The 24,379-nt window shown below is 45.2% G+C and overlaps 1 protein-coding gene across 1 annotated transcript in view; it reads left to right on the top strand.

Moving 5' to 3' along the window:
• KATNAL1 (katanin catalytic subunit A1 like 1) overlaps positions 1-14,593 on the top strand; it is a 296,001-nt gene extending 281,408 nt beyond the window's left edge. The window contains exon 13 of the transcript XR_013407607.1: positions 2,645-14,593. The gene's annotated coding sequence lies outside the window, so the exon portion shown is untranslated. The remainder of the gene's footprint in view (positions 1-2,644) is intronic.
• Positions 14,594-24,379: the final 9,786 nt, after the last annotated feature.

Raw genomic sequence — 24,379 nt, 5'->3', positions numbered from 1 at the left:
TTGACTTGAGCTTCACATTCTGTCTTTGGCTGTGAACAAATAACAAATCAGTGCTCCTGTTGTACGGGCTCAGCCTGTTCTTGGGAGACCACTTTAAACCTTATTATTTTATAGTCTTCTGCGATCTTTCTAGATTTCTATTATATGTTTGGAAAGTTACTCCGACTTAAAAAAAAAAAAACCTAGATCTTACTTTGTTTGAAATGAAAAACATTAGAGAGTAGATTAACCCTTTAAAAACTAGATATTTAAAAGGGACGTTGTAATTTTCTGGTCAAGTGACTCATACGTTTCGATTTCAGCCCTAAGAGGCAGAGCATGGGTTCAGGATGAGGCACTTCAGGCTGCAGCTGGGAGGAGCTGTATTTCTTGCCTGGTACTTGATCCTTTAACTTCATCATCTCTTCCCTAAACACTCTCTTTTCAAAATGCCAGCCTTTAAGCGAATCTTCTCAGAATGCCGTTTGTCTTTGGGGCTATCTATTAATTGTCAGTTTATTTGGCCAACCTAGTTTGCCTGGAGTTGACAGATCTGTTTAATATCCTCTTTAAGGTGAAACTGGCTTATCTTTACAGAAAGTGTTAGCAGGTGCCTGCTGCAAGGATCATCACCCTGATTTATTATTTCCTCTACAGCAAATCTCCAATCACGGTTTTCTTTAAGCCGTATCTGTACTTCTTTTTTTCGGTCCCTTTCTTGTTTCTGTTTCTTAAGTGCTGTGTGGATTCAGAGGCCAGGAAGCCTCGGGAGCTCAGCTCAGCTCTGTCCATTTGCCCCAGAACAGCAGATGAGTGAGGTCATTTCCCAGGCTTCAGGGCTGGTGGTGGGAAGACACCAGGTGGTGAAGGTGACCATGACCTTCAGGAGGGGATGCTGGCTCCAGCTCTTCCCTTGGCTCCCGGGTTCTCATGGCCTTTGGGAGGACCTCCCAGGATGGTCCGGAGCAGGTGCCGGGGTGCACTCCACACAGAATCCAGATGTCCTCCTAGTCATGTTTGCAGTTCCGGCCAGGCACCGTACAAGGTCCCCAAGGTGGGCAAGGGCTTGGGGGCAGGATTCAGGGAAGGCAGTGAGGCCTGAGTGATTCCCCAAACACAGACCGAGAGCTTCTCCCAGGAGATACCCATCCTTCAGCTTCTCCCAAAGTTCGGAGGCCTGAGGCCTGAGGGAAGTGTCTCTAGCCCTGATTTGCTCTTTGTCTCTGGAGTTGGAGATGAATCACCCACTCTCCCTTTGCCTTCCAGTTTAAAATAATTGCATGAGTAATACACTTAATATTTTCCATCTTCAGAGAAACTCTGAAAGTTAAGACAGACTGCAGAGCTGTTGGGTAGTTTTCACCAGATTTTTAAAAAATACATGTATAGATAATGAAATACACATGCGCGCACACACACACACACGTAAGTACTTGCATTATCAAGCTCTGACCTAGTCATGTGTGAGGACAAGGAAAACATCATATTGGTATTTCTGAGTAAGATCCTTAAGGACTTGTTATTTGGAGGAAAGAAAAGAAAGAAAAGTAAAAACAGTGAGTGAAAGTTTTAGCTTTTCCTGAATGACTGAATGACAATAATACTAAATTAGCTTCCTTGGAAATGCTAAGGCACATTGAAAATATGAACTATGAAAGAGCAGGACAGAATTTCCTTGTGGTGGAATAAATCAGGCTACCAGGCTCTGTATGTGGTGTGTGTGTGTGTGTGTGTGTAGAGAGAGAGAGAGAGTGGTCACAAAGAAAAAGACAAAAAGAGAGAAATCCCCGTCCGTTCTTACAACTACAGTGCTAATTGTTAATGGCCAAAGCTACTACAGAGAAGCACATTGGCTGTGAAGCCCTGTCACTCATCGTGCTGTACTATTTTTGCTGGTTTATTTCAGGCGGGGTGACAATACCAAGCCTGCAGCATTCACGTTGGTTCCGTTTGTGTGGGGAAGAGGAGGTGTGGGCGTGCGGGGGCCAAGCTCCCTGGATCTGTACATCTGAGCTCTGCCTTCCCTCAGGGCTGCCACTCTGAGGAGCATGTGGGTTGCAATCCTTTTGTTCTTTTGGAAGAAAAAAGAATGTGCTCCTGGTAAAAAATAGTATTTTAAAGGCTTTGAGAAATAACCATGCTGCATCCGAGTGGAAGATAAGAGACCCCCTGGAAAGGCTGGGGGGGTGGGGAGCTGGGGTCCCCTGCATCCCACCCCCCGCCCCAGGCATTTCCCCCTGCCCTGGGTTTCCCTCTGTGAAGGTGTCTGGAGAGTGAGGCCAAGATTCCCACCTCCTCCTGTCACTTGCTGTGATGATATAAAGAGAGTTCATTTGCTCAGGAAATCCCACTGGAGGCAGGAGACAATGCCTGGGCTGATTGTTCGAGGCTCAACCTGCCTGTGTCTGCTCCTGATTCTTAAAATGTCCCTCATTGCCTCTTTTTGTCGCCTCTGCTCCCTTGCTTCTACCTACCTTTTTCGTCCTGTGTATTCTCCTCTTATGCCATTTAAGAATTTCAAGTCTACTCATTGAATTCTGCGTTCCAAGTTCACAGATATTTGTGCATTTTATCTTCAGCAGCATTGTCTACCTCATTTGAGAGTGGCAAGTTTATAAGAATTTCAGCTTCTGCTGGGCAGGATGGCTCATGCTTGTAATCCCAGCACTTTGGGAGGCCGAGGCGGGCCAATCACCTCAGGTCAGGAGTTCGAGACCAGCCCGACTAACATGGTGAAACCCCATTTCTACTAAAAATACAAAAATTAGCCAGGCGTGGTGTTGTGTACCTGTAATCCCAGCTACCTGGGAGGCTGAGGCAGGAGGATGGCTTGAACCCAGGAGGCAGAGGTTGCAGTGAGCCGAGACTGCATCACTGCACTCCAACCTGGGCAACAGAGTGAGACACTGTCTCAAAAAAAAAAAAAAGAAAAAAAGAAAAAGAAAGAATTTCAGCTTCCCCTGGGAAAACAGACTCTGGGGGCTCGTCCAAGAAGGATGCAGTTGGGTGCCAGGAGGGGACATACCTCCTGTCCTATGGCCCATAGCACTTTTATCTTTTTTAATAACATGTTTTTACTCTTTGATGGCAGGAACCAGGTCTTTAGGTCTTGAGCTAAATAAAATACAATCAATAAAATAAAAATAAAAGCTCCTGGCAATGGGTAGGGATCGCCTCTCCTGCCATCCTGCCACCAGCCTTGCATCCTTGGTTTGTTCCCCGCATGCTTGGCACTGGCCTTGCATAGCCCATGTGCTCAGTCGGGGGGGCCCTCACTCCTGACCTCGGAGGCGGGGTGGAGGAAGGATGAGGGGAAGAGACCCTGGACAACCAGTTCCATCATTTTAGAACATCCTTCTTCTGGACAACACTAACTAACTAACTAACCTCAGAGCTCTCATCGTCCAAGCCTTTTTATTTTATAGGGAAAAAAATGAGACTAAGAGATGTTATGTTATTTGCCCAATAACTTAGAGTCACTGGATCTAAAAGATGGTGCTAGAACCCAGATATCTGGGTTGTCTGCTCACAGCTCTTTCCACCAGGCCACAATGCCCCCATGAATATGCACTAAGATAAAACCATTGGGTCACTTAAAAGAAGTTTTTGTAATTTTGTGCTTTTCACAGGAGTTGCCTACAGGCGGCCAAGGCACTGTAAAATCAGTGGTGCTGTGCGGGGGGGCCGGATGTTAGCTTAAACGTCTTCATCCTCGTCGTCTTCACAGTGAGTAGGCTGAGGAGGAGGTGGGGTTGGTCTTACTGTCTTAGGGTGGTAGAGGCAGAAGAGGCAAAGGAGATGGGAGGGGGGCAGGAGAGACAGGTACACTTGGTGTAACTTTTATTTAAAAAACGTGAGTATAAGCGGACTCACAAAACAGTGTTAGTGTAAGTTCACACCCATGTTGTTCAAGGGTCAAGTGTGTGTCTGTGTATAAAAGGACACTTATCAGGGAATTGGCTCACGCAATTATGAAGGCCAAGAAGTCCTGTGATCTGCTGTCTGCCAGCTGGAGAGTTGGGACAGCTGGTGACGTAATTCAGTCTGAATCCAAAGGCCTGAGAACCAGGAGCCAATGGCGTGACTCCCAGTCTGAGGCCAAACACCCGAGAACACGGAGCGGGAGGCTGTGTAAGTCCTGGAGTCTAAAAACCCAAAAACCGGGCACTCTGATGTCGACGGTGGAAGAAGATGGTTGTCTCAGCTCAAGAAGAAGGACTTCCTCTGCCTTTCTGCTCTATCCAAGCCCTCACTGGATGGGCTGGTGCACGCTGACATTAGTGAGGGCAGATGTTTACGCAGGCCACCAATTCCCATGCTCGTCTGTTCCAGCAGCAGCAGCAGCAGCACCCTACAGGCATTTCACCAGCTACCTGGGCATTCCTAAGCCTGGTCAAGTTGACACATACAATGAACCATCACTCGGCCCTTCTCAGCCACCCTAGGGCAGCCCATGTCTCGCATGGTGGAAGCTGGCCCACTGAGCGTCTCCACCACTCTGTCTCTAAGTCTCTTGGAGGGCAATACGTGAATATTGCTTACATGTTTGAACTGCTTAGATATAAAATAGGTGCGAAGAGCCTATGGAATTTCTAAGCCATGGCCAAAAGGGCTGGGATCACTTAAGGAACCGGGAGGGAGTGCCCCTGTGGTAGGCAGTGGTAGGAGCACTAGAGTGTGGGTGGCCGGGACGTGGAGCAGGAACAAGAGCAGGCACAGAGGAGAGGCCGTGAGAGTCCAGAAGCAAAGAAAACTGATGAGCACTGGGAACGGAAAACCTATGCAATTTTCCCCTAAGCCCTTCATCATCCCTGAGGAGGCGGGACAGGGGGAAACAAGAGGTGTCAGCTGTGGCGCACACACTCTGAGTCACGCTGTCAATGCTTTCTTCTGTCCACATTATCTGATTTAGATACCAGCCCAGTTCTCTGCCACCCTGGCGCTCACTGTGGACCCTCCTGTCATGACCACTGGACAGTGTGGGATACTTTCCAAAGGCCACAGAGCACGCAGGCGTGTCCTCCCTCAGGAAAAGTGAGATCAATAAGATCAGCTGCCCTGAGAAAATTGCCTTGGCCAAAAGGGTTGGGATGAATCTTCACCATGATTCCACAGGTTCCTATGGTGCCCGAGGGGACACGCCCCATGTTAACACTGCAATCTCATTCCCTCCTCATCATCCTTGGAGAAGCAGGTCTGGTAGTGCAGAAAGAGCATAGGGCTTTGGACTCAGGCACCTGGCTTTAAATCCTAGCTCCACTAGGTACCTTGTTTCACTTTGGGCTTCCCTTACTGGGACAAAAAGGGCTTTGAGACGCAGATGAAGTTTCAGGGTAAATTAGAACAAGAATTCTTTCTTGTGACATTTTATTCTCATTTGTCAGAAATTTATTGTAACCCTATGATGACAGGGGTATGAGAGCCGCCCCTTTGACGTGGCCCCTTGGTGCTTCAGGGGAGGCACTCTGGAAGGCTCCTGGCATGTACAAGCTCTCTGCTGTCAGCAGGCGAAGCAGCCTCCATCCCATCTGTCTCAGAGGAAACCAAACCTGAGATGATGGATAGGTATGAGGCTGAATCCCAAGTCTGCTCCTTCTCCTCCATCTCCTCTTCCTTCATGCTGCAAATCTGCCTTCAGGAAATATTTCTATCTCTCCATAGAATATCCAGCTATGCCTTTTCCCAGAAACAAAAAAGTGCACACACTGACACTGCCCACAGGAATTGGTCGGCTTTCTCTCCGCCAAAATGCTGCGCACAGAGAGCAAATATTAGGATTCCTAAAACTCAGAGCTCTCAGGAAGATGGGAAGCAGCCCAAAATGGGGGTTCCAAACCCTGCCAGAGTCTCTTCACTGTATTTGTGGTCTTGATGAAATGATCCAGCCTTGGTAGATTCAGCTTCCTTATATATAAACCAGGAGAACAGTACTCATCTTTCTTGCTGAGATATTATCAAAACTTATGAACTTCAAATAACATAAGGGAGAGCCAGAGGTGTACAGCTCCATGGCAGAACAGCATGTTAGCCTTGCTGTTGTTATCACAGAATCACCACTGTTCATGTAAAAACATTTTGACAGTCTCTGGAAAAATCTCAAGTCTACCCAAGGAGGAAGTGTTATAAAGGACATGTAATGTTTCACTCATTTGGCTATATGACAATTTTTCATTGAGATTCTCTGTGCCCAGCAATGGGATTGCAGTGATGAACAAGAAACACATAAACCTTTCCTCTAGAAGCTAACAGGCATGGGACAGGGAAGCAGAAAAAGCAGATGGAGAAATCCCAAAGTTATTGGGGGAATGCAAGACAAGGGAAGCAAGACATTTTCACTTTTATCTTGGTCTCCTTGCTGTCCATGGAGTCGGCTATAGTGGGCGTCTATTGTTTTGTCTCCCTAACATCCAGTTGTTCTCTGGTAAAGCTTCTGATTGGTTACCCACCCACTCCCATGCCAAGTCCAGGAGGCTGGGGTAGGGCTGATCTCGCCCCTGGGGTCCAGGGTATGGACACCTTACCCAGGCTGGACCCATTACCCACCTCATCTGCCTGGATCCAATGAACTGGTATAGGGATAGGGTTGCCAGATAAAATACAGGATGTCTATTTAATTTAATTCAAATTTAAATTTGGATTTTAGATAAATAAGTAATTTCTTGTACATGTCCCAAATATTGCATGGGGCAGACCTACCTTAAGAAATTATTCATTGTTCATCTGAAATTCAAATTTGACAGACATCCTGTATTGTTATTTGCAAAATCTGGCAACCTTATTCAGAACGGCAAATGAGAGCCTTTCCCGGGACATTTTTGGAGTTGTTAGCAAACAGGCACTCTTTCCCCGCTATAATTGTGGTAGCTGCGGTTACCCATCTTTGGGAGAGCCATCCTGAAAAAGGAGTTGACACATGAGGCAGAGCTGCAGGATGGGAAGAAGTACCTATGCCAAGTCTTCAGAGCCTCCCATCCAGCTGTCCCAATGGACCCCGGCCTTTCGAGCTAGGTGGGCAGCTGCTGTCCCTTTGCCATTTGCAACGGAAAGAGCCCCGTTCAGAACATTCTGCATGCACTCTTAACTCTGTACAGCACTTCCAACTTCCCCCACTGTAAGGGACTTTCTTTCTATCAAAATCTTTTTCATTTGTCAGAGTCCACTCAACTCCAATCTTCAGAAATTGTTCACAGACTATTCCAAAAAACCTGCACACATTACTCAGGGTCACACACACAGGTCACTTTTGTGTCCTGGAATGTCATATGTCTAGTCCAAAGGCTTGGCTTATTTTAAAGCCCTAGATGCTCTCTAGGCTTCAATTTTCTTCGAATCACCTGAAGCCCCAACACCCTTCTGGAGTAGATTTATTTAACTGATTGTGAGCAGACGCAGGGAGCAGTCATGACGAGTCAGTACCGTCTCTCTTGAAGTGGCAGGACACCTTGTAAAGTCCCTTGTATGTGGGGTCAGGAGTCTAGGGTTTGAGTCAAGCCACTTTCACTGACACCTCACTGGCTGGGCCACCCTCATACTCACAGGAGGACTTGTATGAGTGCTCACTGCGGGTACTTGGCCAGGACATGCTGGTACTCACAGGAGGACTTGTATGAGTGCTCACTGCGGGTACTTGGCCAGGACATGCTGGTACTCACAGGAGGGTTTGTGTGAGTGCTTACTGTGTGTACTAGGCCAGGACACCCTCATACTCACAGGAGGACTTGTATGAGTGCTCACTGCGGGTACTCATGCAAGTACTCTCATCTTCTATTTCCTCCTCTGTAAAGTACTGAGGTGTCCAGCATCTAACGTATGTTTCCAGTTCCATGGTTCAGTGACCCAAACTCATACTGATAGATCTAAGGATTGGCCCAAGACAAAGAATATCTGGATTTCAGAAAAGTATTTTACAAAGTTCTCATGAACTTTAGGAGAATGTTCTCTTTAGGATAGATAGAGAAAAAGAAATCAAAATTCAGTCTAAATGAGAGGAGATCTGTACAGCACGTGTACAAGAATTCATAGAGGCAGGTGTTCTTAGAGGGGAGATGTGGTCAGCCGCAGAGCTTGTTCTATATTCTGGGATTTATCAACAATTTAAGGTAATTGACAGCACTCTTACCAACTTCCAGGTGGCACAGAACTGGGAGGAATGGCCAATACATTGGAAAAAAGAAATGAGATTCAAACCAATTTGATATTCTGAATCCATGGTTTATAGCCAACTATAAAAACATATTTATATCCAACTGGTTAAAAAACAGGTCAACCATCTAAATGCAAAATAAAGATGTGGTTCATGTGAAAAAGACATGTTAGGTTTATGAAAAACAGAATATGAATCATCCATAACTGTCCAAAGAGCAAATGCAATGTTAGCTTGTGTTATCAGCTCTGCAGAGCCTGGTTCAAGGGACCTAAGAGCTGGTTGTGCCCTGAGCCGAACATACCCTTTTATTACTAATATTATCACTGGGGCTCATCCCCAGTAGACAAGAGTGTGACAGGATAAGTATGGAAACTGCCCTTCCATGGTTCATTCAGCTGTGCATGTCCTTATTCATTCTGCAAATAGACTCAGCCTGGATCAGTAGTGACTTGGAATCCTTTTTGAAGTGAGGTGGAAGTATAAATAAATAAATATAGACAAATAAATAAAATATACCGGAAACTGTGCTCCAATAAAGTGGGAATTTCAGGCCCTCCACGAAGAGCTGGAAGAGCGGTGCTTCCTGGGAACAGGGGTCAAAGAAAGGGGGAATCTGGGAGGGTGGGCCACAGCGATGGTGGCTTCAGGTCAGACTTTTCAAGGTAGAGGCTGAGTTCATCACACTCCATGGTTCAGGGCACTCTGACATCTCTCCTTGTATTTATTGATTCATTTATTCCATTTCATCTCAATTCCGCACCCAGGAGGCAACTCTTTTAATAGGTTTATGTGTGTCCTTTGACTTGTATGGGTTCTCGAAAACCATGTGTGATTGCTTTGTGTCCATTTTTACATAAATGATGTGCTGTGTATCTGATTCTCTTTCTTGCTTTTGTTCATTCAAGTCTATGTTTTCAGAACTAACCAGGTGACTGTGCAGTCCATCATTATTCATGATTTTGTATTTGTGAATTTGCCTACTCAATAAAATGCATCTGTGACCCAAAAATCAACAGTCAAGGGACTTTCACAGTCACTTTCGGATATACCCAGAGCACTGAAAGATTTGCGCTGCCAGATGTGCAAGCCCCCAGCTAAGGTGGAACAGGACACTGTTCTGCCTTCTTGTTTCTGCTCTCATAGTGTAAACAACTGTCCTTTTTGCAGTCTGTTTAGTGCTACACCTTTCACATCTTTGTGCTTTTGGGGGATAATTCAGCTGTTGGAAATGGCCCCCAAGCATAGTGCTAAGTGTTGCCTAGTGTTCCTAAGTGCAGTAGGCTGTGATGCCCCTAATGAAGAAAACACGTGTGTTGAAAAAGCTTTATTCAAGCATGGGAGTTAGGGCTGTTGGCTGTGAGTTCAGCACTAATGAATCAACAATATAGATGAAATAAAGTGGCTTTAAACAGCAGCACACACAAGCAAGGTTATATACTGATACGTTGATCAAAGCATCGTGACCCGTGGCTCATGGGAACCTAAGTCTGTATTTCCCCTAGGAGTAATGGTTCAGTATTTACTAACTCAGTGTTCACAGACTTTACAGAACAGAGCTATTACACGTAACAAAAATTGACAGTACCTCTCTCTCACTGCTTCTCACTGCTGTGTAGTACTCCATATCACACTTTGTGTTATTTATCCATTCCCACAGTAACAGACACACTCAGTCCCCATAAGCAAGACTATAGCAAGCATCCTCATGTATCTTCCTTCAGAGACCAGTGTGAGAATTTCTCTGGAGACATTCCTAGGAATGGGATCTTCCAGTCCTAGGGTAAGTGCATTTTACCAAGTACTGCTGGATTGCTCTAAAGAAGGGCTATCCCATTTTACCTCTCAGCAGCATCGTACAAGAGTCCTGTCTTTCCTACAGCCCTGCCATGACCTGCCTGCCATCTTCAACTTTCTAGTTTTTGCCAATCTGATGAGTGTAAAGTCATAGTTCATTATAGTTTTTATTTTATGTCTCTAATCAAATGAGTCTGAGCATTTATTCATTTGCTTGTTATTTTGGATTTCCTGTTTTGTGACTTGCTTATTCATACTCTTTGTCCATTTATCTATTGAGGTCCCTGTGATTGATTTGCAAAAGTTTCTTGTATATTTTAGATATTTGAATCACGTCAGATGTTAGCGTTTTAAATATATTCTCCTGAGTTGTCATTTGCCTTATAATTGTGTCCTTGATTTCATCATCAAATGGAAATCCTTAACATTGATATAATCAAGGAGTATAACTTTGAACCTGAGTCCTGAAAGATGGGTGATTTCTAGCAGGAGAAGAAGGGGTGGAAGTTTAGGCATGAGCTTCCATATGAGAGATCCTATCATTGAAGGGCCAAAGACAACTGAAATTTTTTTCAAACAGAAAAGATAAAATACAGACAGGAAAAAAGCTATTTCATCCAAAGGGCTGTATGTCAAGGAGGCTTTAGACATAGTCTATCCCCAAGTAACAAAGAGTTCCTTGGGTGATGGGGAGCTCCCGCTTCCTCCAGATGGCCATGCACATGTTGGAAGAGCGTCAGGAGTGCCACATGGAACCACAGCCTTTATAAGCCCTGAAGGTACTGACAGTTCTGAGAGCTCAGAGCCTGTGGATGGGATAGAAGAGGAGGAAATCCCACAGCGATTGTTCTGTCCCTTAACCAAACAATTCCTCATGCCCATGCAATGCTTACCTGGCTGAGCTAGTCTTCCCAGCATCTCTCAACAAGTAGGAGCATTTTCGCACTGCACCCACTCCACCTCTTACTCACACAGGCACAACTCATTAATCTCATGGATGTGGCATTAGGCAAGCCCTTTCTGTGACTTTTTGTTTTTAAATTCAGAATTTAGACTTTTAATTGGTTCCCCTAATTCTAGGTTCTAAATCTGGAGAAAGGTACAGGAAGGGGTGCAGGTAAAATGTCAAATAGACCCCAGTACAGTCATGAAGCAGAGAGAAAAGAGAGTTTCTGTCTTTCATTCACCCATTCATTCATTCATTCATTCACACCATTGGTTGTGTACTAGTCAGTGTATCCTCCATGCCAAGCACTGAGCATAGGACTGGAACAGAATGAACAGCAAGAGTGAGCAGAACAGATGTTGTCCTACCCTGGTGGATCTTACAGTTTAGAGGGGCAAACATCTACGTAACACCAAATCTACAAACGTATTCACACTGCCACCCACCTTCTCTCTCCTTTCTTCCTTTAAAAGTAGTGAGATGAATAAGGGAAATGCAAATTAGAATCAAATAAAACTACCATTGTGTCTACTGCATTGGCAAATATCCAGAAGTTTGATGGCATATTCTGTTGGTAGGCTATAGGACAACAGGCAGGCTTGTACATTGCTGGTGGAAAAGCAAAGGGGTGCAGCTCCTATGGAGGAAAATTTGGCAATGTGGAGCAAAGTTACGTATGCATTTAACCCTTTCACCTAGCAATCCCATTCCTAGGAAAATATCCCCAAGATAGGCTGGCAAAAATACAATATGTGTGCAAAGCTATTTAGTACAGTACTTCTTGTAGTAGCCAAAGATTGGAAAAACAAACCAAATGTCCATCACTAGGGGAATTAGTTGAAGAAGGCAAATCCACACAATGGAGAATCAAGCATTATATAAAAGGAACGAGGAATGTTGCACATTCTAGTAGGGAGAAATTGGAAAAGATGAGAATAGTGTGTATAGTATGCTACCGTATATCTTAGAATAGGAGCGAATTGTGTGTGTGTGTGTGTGTGTGTGTGTGTGTGTGTGTGTGTGTGTGTGTATGTACTATTTTAAAATTTTAATGGAAAGAAGTACCAAAAGCTAACAAATCAACAAAAAAACCACCACCACCAGACCTGAATCTTCAGATGTTAGATGTAAGTTTGCAATTTAGAGGAGTTATCAGTGAGAGAAGTATATGTTAAATGACAACTTGGGTATATCATCAGCAAAATCCAGAAAGTGTGAAGTTCTGTAAGACAAAAGACCTGGTTTCCTCAACAAATGTTAAGGGGAAAAAAGGGAGGAAGAAGCCCCCTTTAAAAAGCATATCAGCCAAATTCAGTATGTGTGACTTGTTTTGGTTTTGATGTGAACAAGCCAGCTGTTAAAAATAAAAGCATGTAAGGGATAATTGGAGAAATTTATGCACTGAATAAATACTTCGTGATGCTAATAAATTATTAAGTGTGATAATAGTTTTGCTATAATTTTAACTCCTCATTTTAAGGGATACACACTGAACCATTTGTGAATGGAAAGTTATAATGTCTTGGATTTGTTTCCAAAGAATCTGGAGAGGGGTTGTAAATTGGGTGGGATTGTAGATGAAATGAGACTGGCTCTGTAGTGAAGCTGGGGTGATGGGTGTACGGGGTTTCAGTATACTATTTTCTCTACTTTTGTGGGTTTGCAATTTTCGGTAATAAAGTGTTAAAAAAATTGATGAAGTGGCTCTCTTCCTATAAAAGTCTTATCTATTCATCTCTGTTCTGGATGCCATCCCATCTTATCTTCTCAAGGACTTAGCTCTCCGTTTATTGCCTCTTTGAGCATTGTAAATCTCTCTCTCTTTCAATCTCTCTCTCTCCTGAGTCATCTCCACAGATTATAAACATGCTCCACCATCTCCCATCCAAAAAAAGGGAAAAAATGGAAAACCAACTTTAGTTTCTCCCCTTGGTCCTTCTAATCTGTCTTCCTCCACCCAATGATTTTATTCTCCTGCACAGCCCTAACTTCTCTTCTTAGAGGTAACTTCCTAATTCCTCACCATCCATTCACTCTCCAGTCCACTGCCATCTGGCTGCTGCTGGAACATGGCCACCATCTCCCATGGCCTCCACAGCATCCACTGCAGCAGCTGCTGCTCTGCCTCTCATCTGCGCTGACCTGGTTCCATGTCACTCTCCTACTGCACGCTGTCCATCTGTCCTCCCTCACTGAGTGTCCCTCTCCCCTGACCCACAGCACTCCCTCCATGCAGCTACTTTCAATTCCTCCAACTGTCCCTGTGACATCCCAGGAGCAGCACCTTCCCCCAGGCTCTTCCCTAGGGAGGCTCCTCCCACACCTCAGGACTTCAAGGTGACCTTCACCATCCTTCTGCCCAGTGAGGTCCCTCCTCCAATCTTTGTCATTGCATCCACTTCACTTCTCTAATAGCACTTATTACAAATTGCAATCATCTTTTTTAATTCGTTTATTTCTTGCTGGACTTTCAACTCCACATGGAGAGGAACCAAATTCGTTTTGTTCATCACTGTCATCCCAGCAAATAGTACAGTTCCTGGCACACAAGGGCACGTAAAAAATATTTGCTGAATGGAAACATTAAAAGACATATTAATCAAACGATTACGCAAATTAGTATAATTGCAAATTGTGAAAAGCAGTATGGAAAAAGGGCACATTCTGATTCTCAATCTGGTTTGAGGGGGAGGGTCACCAAAGCTTCCCAGAACTGCATGTGAGCTGAGATCTGGAGTGGAGGGAGGTATGGGGGAGACGTGGGGCAAACATAAAAAGAAAAGGTCAGCAGACCCCAGCGAAAAGCCTCAAGGACTTTTGAAACCAAAAAGCTGCCTAAGAGTCAGAGATTCAAGGTTTCCTTTACAGATGAGTCTGTGGGTGATTCTTAGGAGCGAGTGGGCAATGAGGGGAAGCCAAGGTCAATGCTGTCCAGGCTACATTTAACCACCTGTTTACCAGCAGACAAGGAAGCTCTAGCAAGGCTTCCTGCTCCTCACAGTGTGTGGAATGCTTTAGGGAGCAGTCAGGGCTGAGCTGAGGCCTTCCCCAAACACCAGCTGAGCTGGGGAAGCTTTCTCCATGCCCCAAGCTGGGAGCTGGCTCCTGCCTTCACTTCACATCCTCCTGTGTGATGCAAGCCATGTTGAAACAGACAGAACCTCAGATACTGTCTCATTCACTTTTGCTCAACAGACCTCCTGTGCTCAGATCTCTAGGCTTCGCCTTAGGGATGGTCAGGGTTCAAACGTATCTTCCCTAAAGGCAGATTTTAAGGACAGGAATCAGAGGTTGTATGTACTCAACAACAACCAAAAGAGGTGAGAGATTGCAGGTGCTTCAAACGGACCGCGAAGGAACAAAGGATGGATGAAGCGCTTCTGAAAATCATCCAAATACGTGCGCACGCCCACACACACGGACACACACATGCACGCGCACACACAGGCACACACGTGTGTGCACACACACACGCACAAGCACACAGACGCACACGCACACACACACAGACACGCACACATGCATGCACATACACATGGAGAAGTAAAAAGGTTCCTCGAGTACAAAACCTGTCTTCTGACTCAGTAACTCTGCTTCTAGGAGCCAGCCCTGTGGAAGTAATCAGAGGCAGGCAGCAATGAATGCGCTAGTACGAGTGGTTTAATGCCATTTACAAAGTAACAAAATTAGGAAAACAAAAACAAAGAGAGGGCTAAATAAATTAGAGCATGCCGAAACAAGTATGTAGCCATTACAATTATGTTTATAAATACATTTTAATTGCTTGGAAAATGCTTGTAATGTTAAACGAAGATAATAAAATGAATAAATAACTATACAATATGAATTCAAATATCTGAGTTTCTCTCTCTATATTAGATGGATGGATGAATTCAAAGGAAAAAGATCAGATAGAAATAATTATAGTTATTTCTGGTTGGTGAAAATTGTGTTATTTTAATTTTTTATACTTTATTTTTACCAAACACATATTATACAACTATAAACAATAAGAAACTTCTTTATTTATTCATATTTTTGTTTACCATAGTAAAATATACGTAACAGTCAGGGAGCGGTGGCTCACGCCTGTAATCCAGCACTTTGGGAGCCTGAGGCGGGCGGATCACGAGGTCAGGAGTTCGAGACCAGCCTGACCACCATGGTGAAACTCCGTCTCTACTAAATATTCAGAAATTAGCCGGGCGTGGTGGTGCCCACCTGTAATCTCAGCTACTTGGGATGCTGAGGCAGGAGAATCTCCTGAACCCAGGAGGCAGAGGTTGCAGTGAGCTGAGATCACTCCACTGTACTCCAGCCTGGGTGACAGTGAGAATCTGTCTCAAAAAAAAATAAAAAAATAAAATAATAATAATAATAATAATAAAATTTATCAGTTCAGCCCTTTTTTTTTTTTTTTTTTTTTGAGACAAAGTTTTGCTCTTGTCTCCCAAGCTGGAGTGCAATGGCATGATCTCGGCTCACTACAACCTCTGCCTCTGGGTTCAAGCAATTCTCCTGCCTCAGCCTCCCGAGTAGCTGGGATTACAGGCATGCGCCACCACGCCCAGCTAACTTTTGTATTTTTAGTAGACAAAAATGTTGGTCAGGTTGGTCTCCAACTCCTGACCTCAGGTGATCCACCCGTCTCAGCTTCCCAAAGTGCTGGGATTACAGGTGTGAGCCACCGCGCCTGGCCAGTTTAGCCATTTTTAAGCACACATTTCATTGGCATAAAGTACACTCACATTGCTGTGCAACCCTCACCACAACCATGTTCAGAAGTCTCTCATTTTCCCAAACAGAAACTCTGTACCCATTAAACACTAACTTTTCATTTCCTCCTCCCTGCAGCCCCTGGCCACCACCGCTGTTCTCTCTGTCTCGATTTGACTGTTCCAGGTACCTCATATGTGTTGAATCATACAGTATTTGTCCTTTTGTGTCTGCTTATTTCACTTAGCATAATGTCCTCAAGGCTCATCTACGTCTGACTCATTATTTAAGTATTTTAGTGTTACTCCTACAATCTGTCAGGTCTCAGTGCTAATCTACAGAGATCTCAACAAGGTCTTTTGTATGAGACTTGACGGACTCGAATATTTTGTTTACAATATAAGGGTTCCTCTCACAGAGCCTCGGGAAGGGATATGAAGAGACCATACTAACATCACCCCTCCAGAAATACCCACCTTCACTTTGCCACCAAGAGCAAGTAACTGGAGATGTTGCATTTCTGTATTTAGTCCTGAGAAGTGGTGAGTGGAAGATGAAGCTAGGATTCATTTTGATTAAAAAAAAGGTCCAGAAGGAGCTTTGAAAACTTGTAATGAAATCATCTTGCTTAACAGAGGCTCAGGCAACCCAAATGAATTGCTTCCATTTGCACAAGGTGGGCAATACAGTGTCATGACCACAAGTTTCACATTTGGTTTCTATTCCAGCCCAGCCAGCCCCTGGGAATCACATGAGTCTCAGGGGATTACTTCAGAAATCCAGATCCCAGTGTCCTCGTCTGCAATATAGGTGCTGCTATGGTTTGAATGTGTCCCCCAGATCTCACGTGTTGGAAACTTAATCCCCAATGTGGCAGTATTAATATCACCTTTAAGAGGTGATTGGATCATGACAGCTCTGCCAGCATGAATGGAATGATCTGTTTATGAATTAATGGGTTAATGGATTAATGGGCTATCATGAGAGGGGAGCTGATGTCTTTATAAGAAGAGGAAGAGAGACCTGAGCACACGAGCACATTCAGCCCCCTTGCCATGTGATGCCACCTCAAGACTCTGCAGAGAGTCCTCACCAGCAAGAATGCCCGCACAAGATGCACCCGCTCAACCTGGGACTTCATCACTGTAAGCACTAAGCGCCTTTTCTTTATAAATTATCCAGCTTCAGATATTCTGTTATAAGCAACAGAAAACAGACTAACGCAGGCACCATAACTGTAGCCATTTCATACAATTGGACAGGTACAATTTAAGCTGCCTGAATTAATGCCTGGCAATGACAAATGATCAATAATGGTAAGTGCTATTACTATTATTATTATTATTATTATTAGGGTCTTGCTCTGCCACACAGGCTAGAGTACAGTGGCAACATCATAGCTCACAGCATCCTTGACCTTCTGGGCCTAAATGATTCTCCTGCCTCAGCCTCCCAAATAGCTAGAACTACAGGCATGTGCCACCACGCCTGGCCAAGTGCTGTTATTAAATCAAATGTATTATTATTGTTAGGACAGGAGATTCCATCTGCATGAGTTTGTATCTGCGCTGGAGGAATAAGGAAGCAGGCACCCAAATCACTGATTTGCAACTTATATCAGCCTGGGCGATAGAGCTAGACCCTGTCTCAAATAAATACACACACACACGTGTATATATGTATATATATGAAATTAAACATATATATGTGTATATATATAATGAAATGAGTACAGTTATGGTGCCTGCATTACTCTGTTTTCTGTTGCTTATAACAGATTATCTGAAACTGGACTATATCTATATATATATATATACACACACACATATATATATATTTGAGACAGGGTCTACCTCTATCTCCGAGACTGAAGTACAGCGGCGTAATCGTGGCTCACTGCAGCCTCGACTTGCTGTGCTTAAGCAATCCTCTCAGCTCAACTACCCAAGTAGTTGGGAATACAGACGTACGTCATCATGTCTGGCTGATTTTGTTTTATTTTTTACAGAGACGAGATCACACTGTGTCAGCCAAGCTGGTCTTGAACCCCTGAGCTCAAGCGATCTGCCCGCCTTGGCCTCCCAAAGTACTAGGATTGCAGGCATAAGCCACTGTGCCCAGCCCCAAGTTACATTTAATGTGAAGGAACAAAAGGTCTACGTTACTGGAACTTTCTATACACTGTAACTTTCAAGATTAGTCACAATTCCCTTCAAAACCCAGATGTGTAACTTTCTGCTGCTTCTCCTCCTGCTCCAAAAGCGTCTGTGTGTTTGCAGAGTTTTCCTGTCTGTTTCTCCCACCGCAGAAAGGTCTCCGTGCTGCTCTGCTCTGGTTGTCTACCTTGCCTGGCCAAGGGGAGACACCCAGATGGCTTCTCCTCACACACACGGTTCTGCCGCCCAAGCTCCAAAGCACAGGGAGTGGTCCAATTAAAAACCTGGGCACGTAAGGAAAGGCAAGCATTAAAGGCCAACTCTGTTGTGCTTTAGAAAAAAAAAAAAAAAAGAGGAAGAAGAAGAAAGAGAAATGAAAAAGAATAGCAGCATGTAAATATTGTATTTCATGTTCTCTTGTGCTCACTAAGGAATATGGGCAGCTCTCTTGAATGGGCTTAGCAACTACTCATTTTGAGTGGAACCTCCTTGATGGACTAGAATGAACGAGAAAGAATGCCTTGAGGAGAACCTCATTATTCAGGCACAGCCCCAGCATTGCTCCTTCTAGCCGCCTGCTGCCTTCCCAGACGTTGTGGGCGAGGCGAGCTGTGCCCGAAGAAGATACCTCTTTCAGAGGGGCATCTGTGTGAGTGCGGGCATGGGCAGGCTCGGGCACCAAGTGTACACTTCCTGAGTGTCATTTCCATTCTGAAGCGTTGAAGTGTCCTATTCATTTCTGAAAACATGTGTGCCGGCTTGGCATCTTGCTCAGGGGGCACGAAACAAATCAGGATGGGGAGGGAAATGACCAGAGCCCACATTTCCTAAGTATGTGCTTTCTCTCCCCCATCCCTTCCCATCCCTACTCTTAGCCCACCCTCCTGCAGCCCCGTTAACGTGATAGATGTGGAAAGGTTTTCCCCTGCACCCTCTTGGCAGTCCCTCTGGGCTCAGGGTTTCTGTGCTGCTTATGAATTCAGGATGCACGGGCTGTGCATCGGTGCTGCTCCCTGGCTTGGCTGAGACCACCTGGCTCTGCCAAGGACTTTGAAACACGCAAGCCGGAAGAGGAAACAATATCTCTGTTGAGAACAACTGCCCTTGGCCTGAATCCGTCACACAGGATTTATTGGGAAAGGAGGAGGGAAGGCAGGAGGAGGGAGAAAGCTACACAGAGTATATTAAGTAAACACAAGTCCAGGTATGGCTCAGCGTTGCAGGGAATGGCAGTGAAAATAGGAACCTTAGGTCTGTTTTCAACACACAGCCTAATGGAAACTTCTGCTTCAAGACAGATTATAGAGTTTCATCCTCAAGAAGTGTGCTGAGTGCCATCCCGGGCCTTCTTTAGATGTGGTCTCATTTAATTCTCCCCAAGAACACTGGCAGGGCCATCCCATTATTTCTGATGAAATTGAGACCTGAAAAGTCAACGCGACCACCAGGGCTGCAGGTCTTCTGGATGTGTGCCCAGTGGTTACCCCAACTCCACCCGAAAAGAAACAGTAATCACTCTTAAAAAGTATGGCAGGGCATGGTGGCTCACAATGCTGTAATCCCAGCATTTTGGGTAGCTGAGGCAGGAGGATCACCTGAGGTCACGAGTTCGAGAACAGCCTGGCCAAAATGGTGAAACCGTCTCTACTAAAAATACAAAAATTAGCTGGGCGTGGTGGCAGGCGCCTGTAATCCCAGCTACTTGGGAGACTGAGGCAAGTGAATTGCTTGAGCCTGGGAGATGGAGGTTGCAGTGAGCCGAGACTGCACCACTGCACTCCAGCCTAGGCAACAGAGTGAGACTCTGTCTAAAAAAAGAAGAAAATGACCTGACATTACAATTAGCCATGGCAATGTAAATGTTAATGTTAGGGGAAACTGGGTGAGAACTCTTTGCACAGTCTTTGCAACTTCTCTGTAAACCTAAAACTATTCCAAAATAAAAAAGTTTATTTTAAACAAATAGGCCACAATCTGGCAGTATAAACACTTCCAAAAGGGATGCAATACAGATAACGCCTGTCAGCCTGCTATTTTGTCCATCTTTAAATTGGTGTTGAGTAGCACAGGGCCTGCACAGTCAGCGTTTGTTAAGTGCCACCAGGGCTGTGCTGCTCACGGGAAGAACACCAGAGGGGACTGTGCAGTGCAGTAATTGGGCCCTGATGTAGACTAGGGGGTCATGGGCAGCTTCTCTGAGAAAATAGTATGTACACATTTTAACTTATTGATTTATGAGTGTGCTAATAAGTTCATTATATTGTTTTGTGTTGTATTAGTTTGCTCTCGCACTGCTGTAAAGAAATTCTTGATATTACATAATTTATAAAGAAAAGAGGTTTGATTGGCTCACAGTTCTGTAGGCTGTACAGGCAGCACAATGGCTTCTGCCTCTGGGGAGGCCTCAGGAAACTTACAGTCATGGTGGAGGGCAGAGGGGAAACAGGCACGCCTTACATGGCTGGAGCAGGAGCAAGAGAGAAACGGGAGGTGCTACACACTTTTAAACAACCAGATCTCGTGATAACTCACTCACCACCATGAGAATGGCACCAAGGGGGTGGTCCTAAACCATTCATGAAGGATCTATCTGCATGATCCAATCACCTCCCACCAGGCCCCACCTCCAACACGGGGAACTACAGTTCAACATGAGATTTGGGTGGGGACACAGATCCGAGTCATTTCACATGTTGCAACTACTTTCAGTGTGTGCTGTGTCTTTTAGCTTTATCATATCTTTGCCATGAAAAATATGCTTTTTTAAAATGACAACTAGCAGCCTCCCTCAGTCTCTAAAATGACAGAGAGACTGTCACTTGGAGTTAGTGTGATTTGGGGAGAAGAAGACATTTTGGAACCAGAAAGACGTGAGCTCCAACCTCAGTGAACTGACTGAGGTGTCTGGCTGCATAATCTTGGATGATTGTTCTGGGTCTCTTAACTTCAGGTTCTTCCTATGTAGAGATAATCATACTTACTTGACAGGCTCACGAACATTAAAATATATAAATAGATGGTATTTACTGATACCTTGTATATGCTCAGGAAAGGAATGAATTAATGAATGATTACATATTATCAAGATTTCAAATTAAAACTTCACTGGGAGCAGTGGCTCACACCTGCACTTCTAGTGACTCTGGAGGCTGAGGTAAGAGGATGGCTTGAGCCCAGGACTTTGAGGTTGCAGTGAGCTATGATCATGCCATTGCACTCCAGCCTGGGCAACATAGCAACACCCGATCTCTACAAAAAAAATAAAATAATAAAAAATTAGTTGGGCATGGTGGTGCACGCTTGTAAGTTCCTAGCTACTTGGGAGGCTAAGGTGGAAGGATTGCTTAAGCCCAGGAGTTCAAGGCTGCAGTGAGCTATGATTGAATCACTGCACTCCAGCCTGGGTGACAGAGTGAGACCCTATCTCTGAAAAATAAAAATAAAAATAAATTCACAACTAATTTAACAAAAAAAATATCAAGCATTGATAAAGGGAAAAGTCTACTGGTTAATATATTGGTTCCAGAAATTGCATGAATAATTATGGCAAATTCTACAGGTTCTTATCAGTCAGTGTTTTGAGCTGATCTTGAACACAGTGGGGCATCCAGGCACAGGTGTGAGTATTGGGTATCAAACAGATCTGAAAGCAGCTCATCTCCCCCACAGATGCTCACTATGAGCAGAGCCAGGTTGACACAGGCACTTAGAGCTGTAGGCATCCTGTAGGCTCCCAGTGGCAGGGCTGTGGGAAGTCCCAGGGGGGCAGGCAGAAGTATTTTTATGCCTACAATGGGATTGTGGCAGTGATTTGTCATGAGGCTCTAAAATTATTCACCCTTGGTCATCTTCTTTTTTTGTTGTTGTTGAGATGGGGTCTTACTATGTTGTCCAGGTTGATCTCGAATTCCTGGCCTCAAGGGATCCTCCTGCCTTGGCCTCCCAAAGTGCTGAGATTACAGGGAAGAACCACAAGTACCCAGCCCACCCTTGGTCCTTGAAGGAAGATAGAATGCCAGAGAGTTGTCTAAGGAGGGCCCACCACGACCAGCTGCAGCACCCAGGTACGCTGGAGGCGGGCGAGCCAGCCTGCCCATGGTGCAGCACATCCCTCGGAGGATCATGTGCCCTTCCACGTGGGGGTATGGCATCCTGGAGAGGCATGAAATCTTCTCTTCTTGCAGGGCCAAACTGTCTTTTTTATTAGCTATCTCTATACCGGCTGTTGTCTTTACTGTCTCATAAAATTAGCCTGACAGCCAAGGAAAGCGAAGGCAGATGCATGGCCTGAATTTATTAGCCTGAATCTGATTCCCCAAACAGCAACCTGGAAGAAGTTCTGCCTATCACTCACTCGGGTTTCTTTTTTCTCACTCACTCCATCCTCAGCAGAAAATGCTGTATTGTTGCAGAAGGGAAGCTCACCCCTGGGGCAGCCTCCTCTTCTATAAAATGTGTATACGTGAGGGGCAGGAGGTGGGCAGAGGGTGGACTAGATCGGTGCTTCCCCAAATCTGTCTGAACCTCAATCAGCTGTTGAAAAATACAGATTCCTGGGTCCCGTCTCTAATGTGCTGAGTGAGAGGCTATTCAGGTAGAAGCCAGAAATCTGAATGTTTGAAAGCTCCCCTTGATGGTTTTGCTGATCGGTCAAGATTGGGCATCATGGATCTGCCAGGTTACTTTGGTCTGGAACATTCTAGATTCTGGAAGCCCAGCTCCTCCCCTAAACCACAGTTGTCAGTCCCATCTCTGTATAAAAACTAGAAATCATTTCCTAACAACCCAGAGAAGTTCTACAATCAAAGGAGTTTGTTTGCCTAAAATGGCTTCAAAATTTTCTCCTCCCCGCGGATCAGCTGGCCTCAGGGACAACAAGCACACCTTTGCCGTATCTATCCCAGGTGTGGCCTGAAGCTCGGCAGCACTGGCATCACCTGGGAACTCATTAGAAATGCCGATTCTGGGGCTCCCCTCCAGACCTCCTGAATCACCATCTCCACTTGACCAGGATCCCAGGGCGACTCGAACCTGGCAGATCCATGATGCCCAATCTTGACTGAGCAAAACCATCAAGGGGAGCTTTCAAAAATTCAGATTTCTGGCTTCTACCTGAATAGCCTCTCACTCAGCACATTAGAGACGGGACCCAGGAATCTGTATTTTTCAACAGCTGATTGAGGTTCAGACAGATTTGGGGAAGCACTGATCTGGTCCACCCTCTGCCCACCTCCTGCGCCTCACGTATACACAGTCTGAGACAGTGCTGGTGTCGATTACTGCTTCTCGACTGGGCTGCATGTTAGAATCATCTGGAGAGTTTTTAAAACTACTGATGCTTGAGTCCTAAGCCCGGGGATCAGGGAGGATTTTAAATTCCCCAGGTGACTCTTAACGAGCAACAACTGGATAAATGGTTTAAAATTAAAAGGCAAATGAGCTTTGGGGAAGGAATGTGGAAGGGGTTGTGGCGAGGGGTTCTGTATCTCATCACTGATTTGGCTTTCTTCCTTCATTAGGCAGATAAAATTATCAAACAGAGAAAGAAACAAAGATTTCTTCCACAAACAGAACTGGCCCTGAAACCCTCCTGAAACTGGCAGACAGGAGGAAAGCAAGGCGGAGGATGCTGGGATATGAACTGTCTCACTGTCATGAGACCATTGCCAGTTTCTCTTGCAGCCTGAGCAGATGAGGCAGCACTTTCGGGGACAGGCTAATCTCTCCCCTGCCTTGGAGCGGGGCATTCCCAAGTCACAGACACTGTACGAGTACACCCCATGACAGGGAAACCTTTCTCTCTCTAACAGGAAAGTGCTTCTTCTGCTCTGGCTGAAGCAGATTCTCTCTGTCGGAACTAAGTATGCATGATATAGCTATTGGGATATAATAACCATCCATTCTGGAAAAATAACAAAAGGCTTTTATGAAACTCCAATTCTGTGAACTTTGACTAAATTTGATTCCCAGTGTATCAAGACTCCCACAAACCGGTTTCATGGAAACTTTCAGAGTTCTTGCCCACCCCCAGAGGCCATCTCCACTGCGTCCAGCCAGATAGAAGAGATAGTTCCAGATCCTTCCACGTGGGCTCATAGAGGGAACTGGGGACCCGGGGAGGGTGTCAGAGGGCTCAGATTTGACTTGGTTTAGACGTGACCCCGCAGATTGCCAGTTTTCTCACCTGGATTCTATCTACCCGCTCTGTGGAATGCAGAGCAATTGCACCTGGGTGAAGGTTAGTGAGCCCAAGTGCATGAGGCAGCACTGTGGGCTTTCCCTGGGTCTGAAGAAGCCCGAGGACCGGTGTTACGGTCCCTGAGTTCTCAGCCCACCCCAGGCCCTGCAGCGCTGTGGAAGATGCTCCTCCCCTGGCTTTGCTTAGGGATAGATCTGAGGTCACCCAGGGACCCACAGCTGCATCCTCCGCAGCGTTCTGACTAACCCTGAGTCAAGTGTTAGGGCTCAGAAAAGCTTCAACAATAAAAATAGCTCCAGGAAAGTGGCAGCTTCAATTCTTCGTGCCTTCGTGTGGGTGAATGCCTCCTTCCACACCACTCACTGGGAGGCTCTTGGAAAGCACATCTGAAACTCCAAATGAAAAGAACAGATCCAGTTAACTCTCCCAGACTTAGGGGTGAA

The sequence above is a fragment of the Macaca mulatta genome, chromosome 17 (genome assembly GCF_049350105.2).
Source record: "Macaca mulatta isolate MMU2019108-1 chromosome 17, T2T-MMU8v2.0, whole genome shotgun sequence".
In the NCBI taxonomy this organism is placed as follows: Eukaryota; Metazoa; Chordata; class Mammalia; order Primates; family Cercopithecidae; genus Macaca; species Macaca mulatta.
The sequence above is the reverse complement of the archived record's forward strand: the minus strand, read 5'-3'. Positions and strand labels throughout refer to the sequence as shown.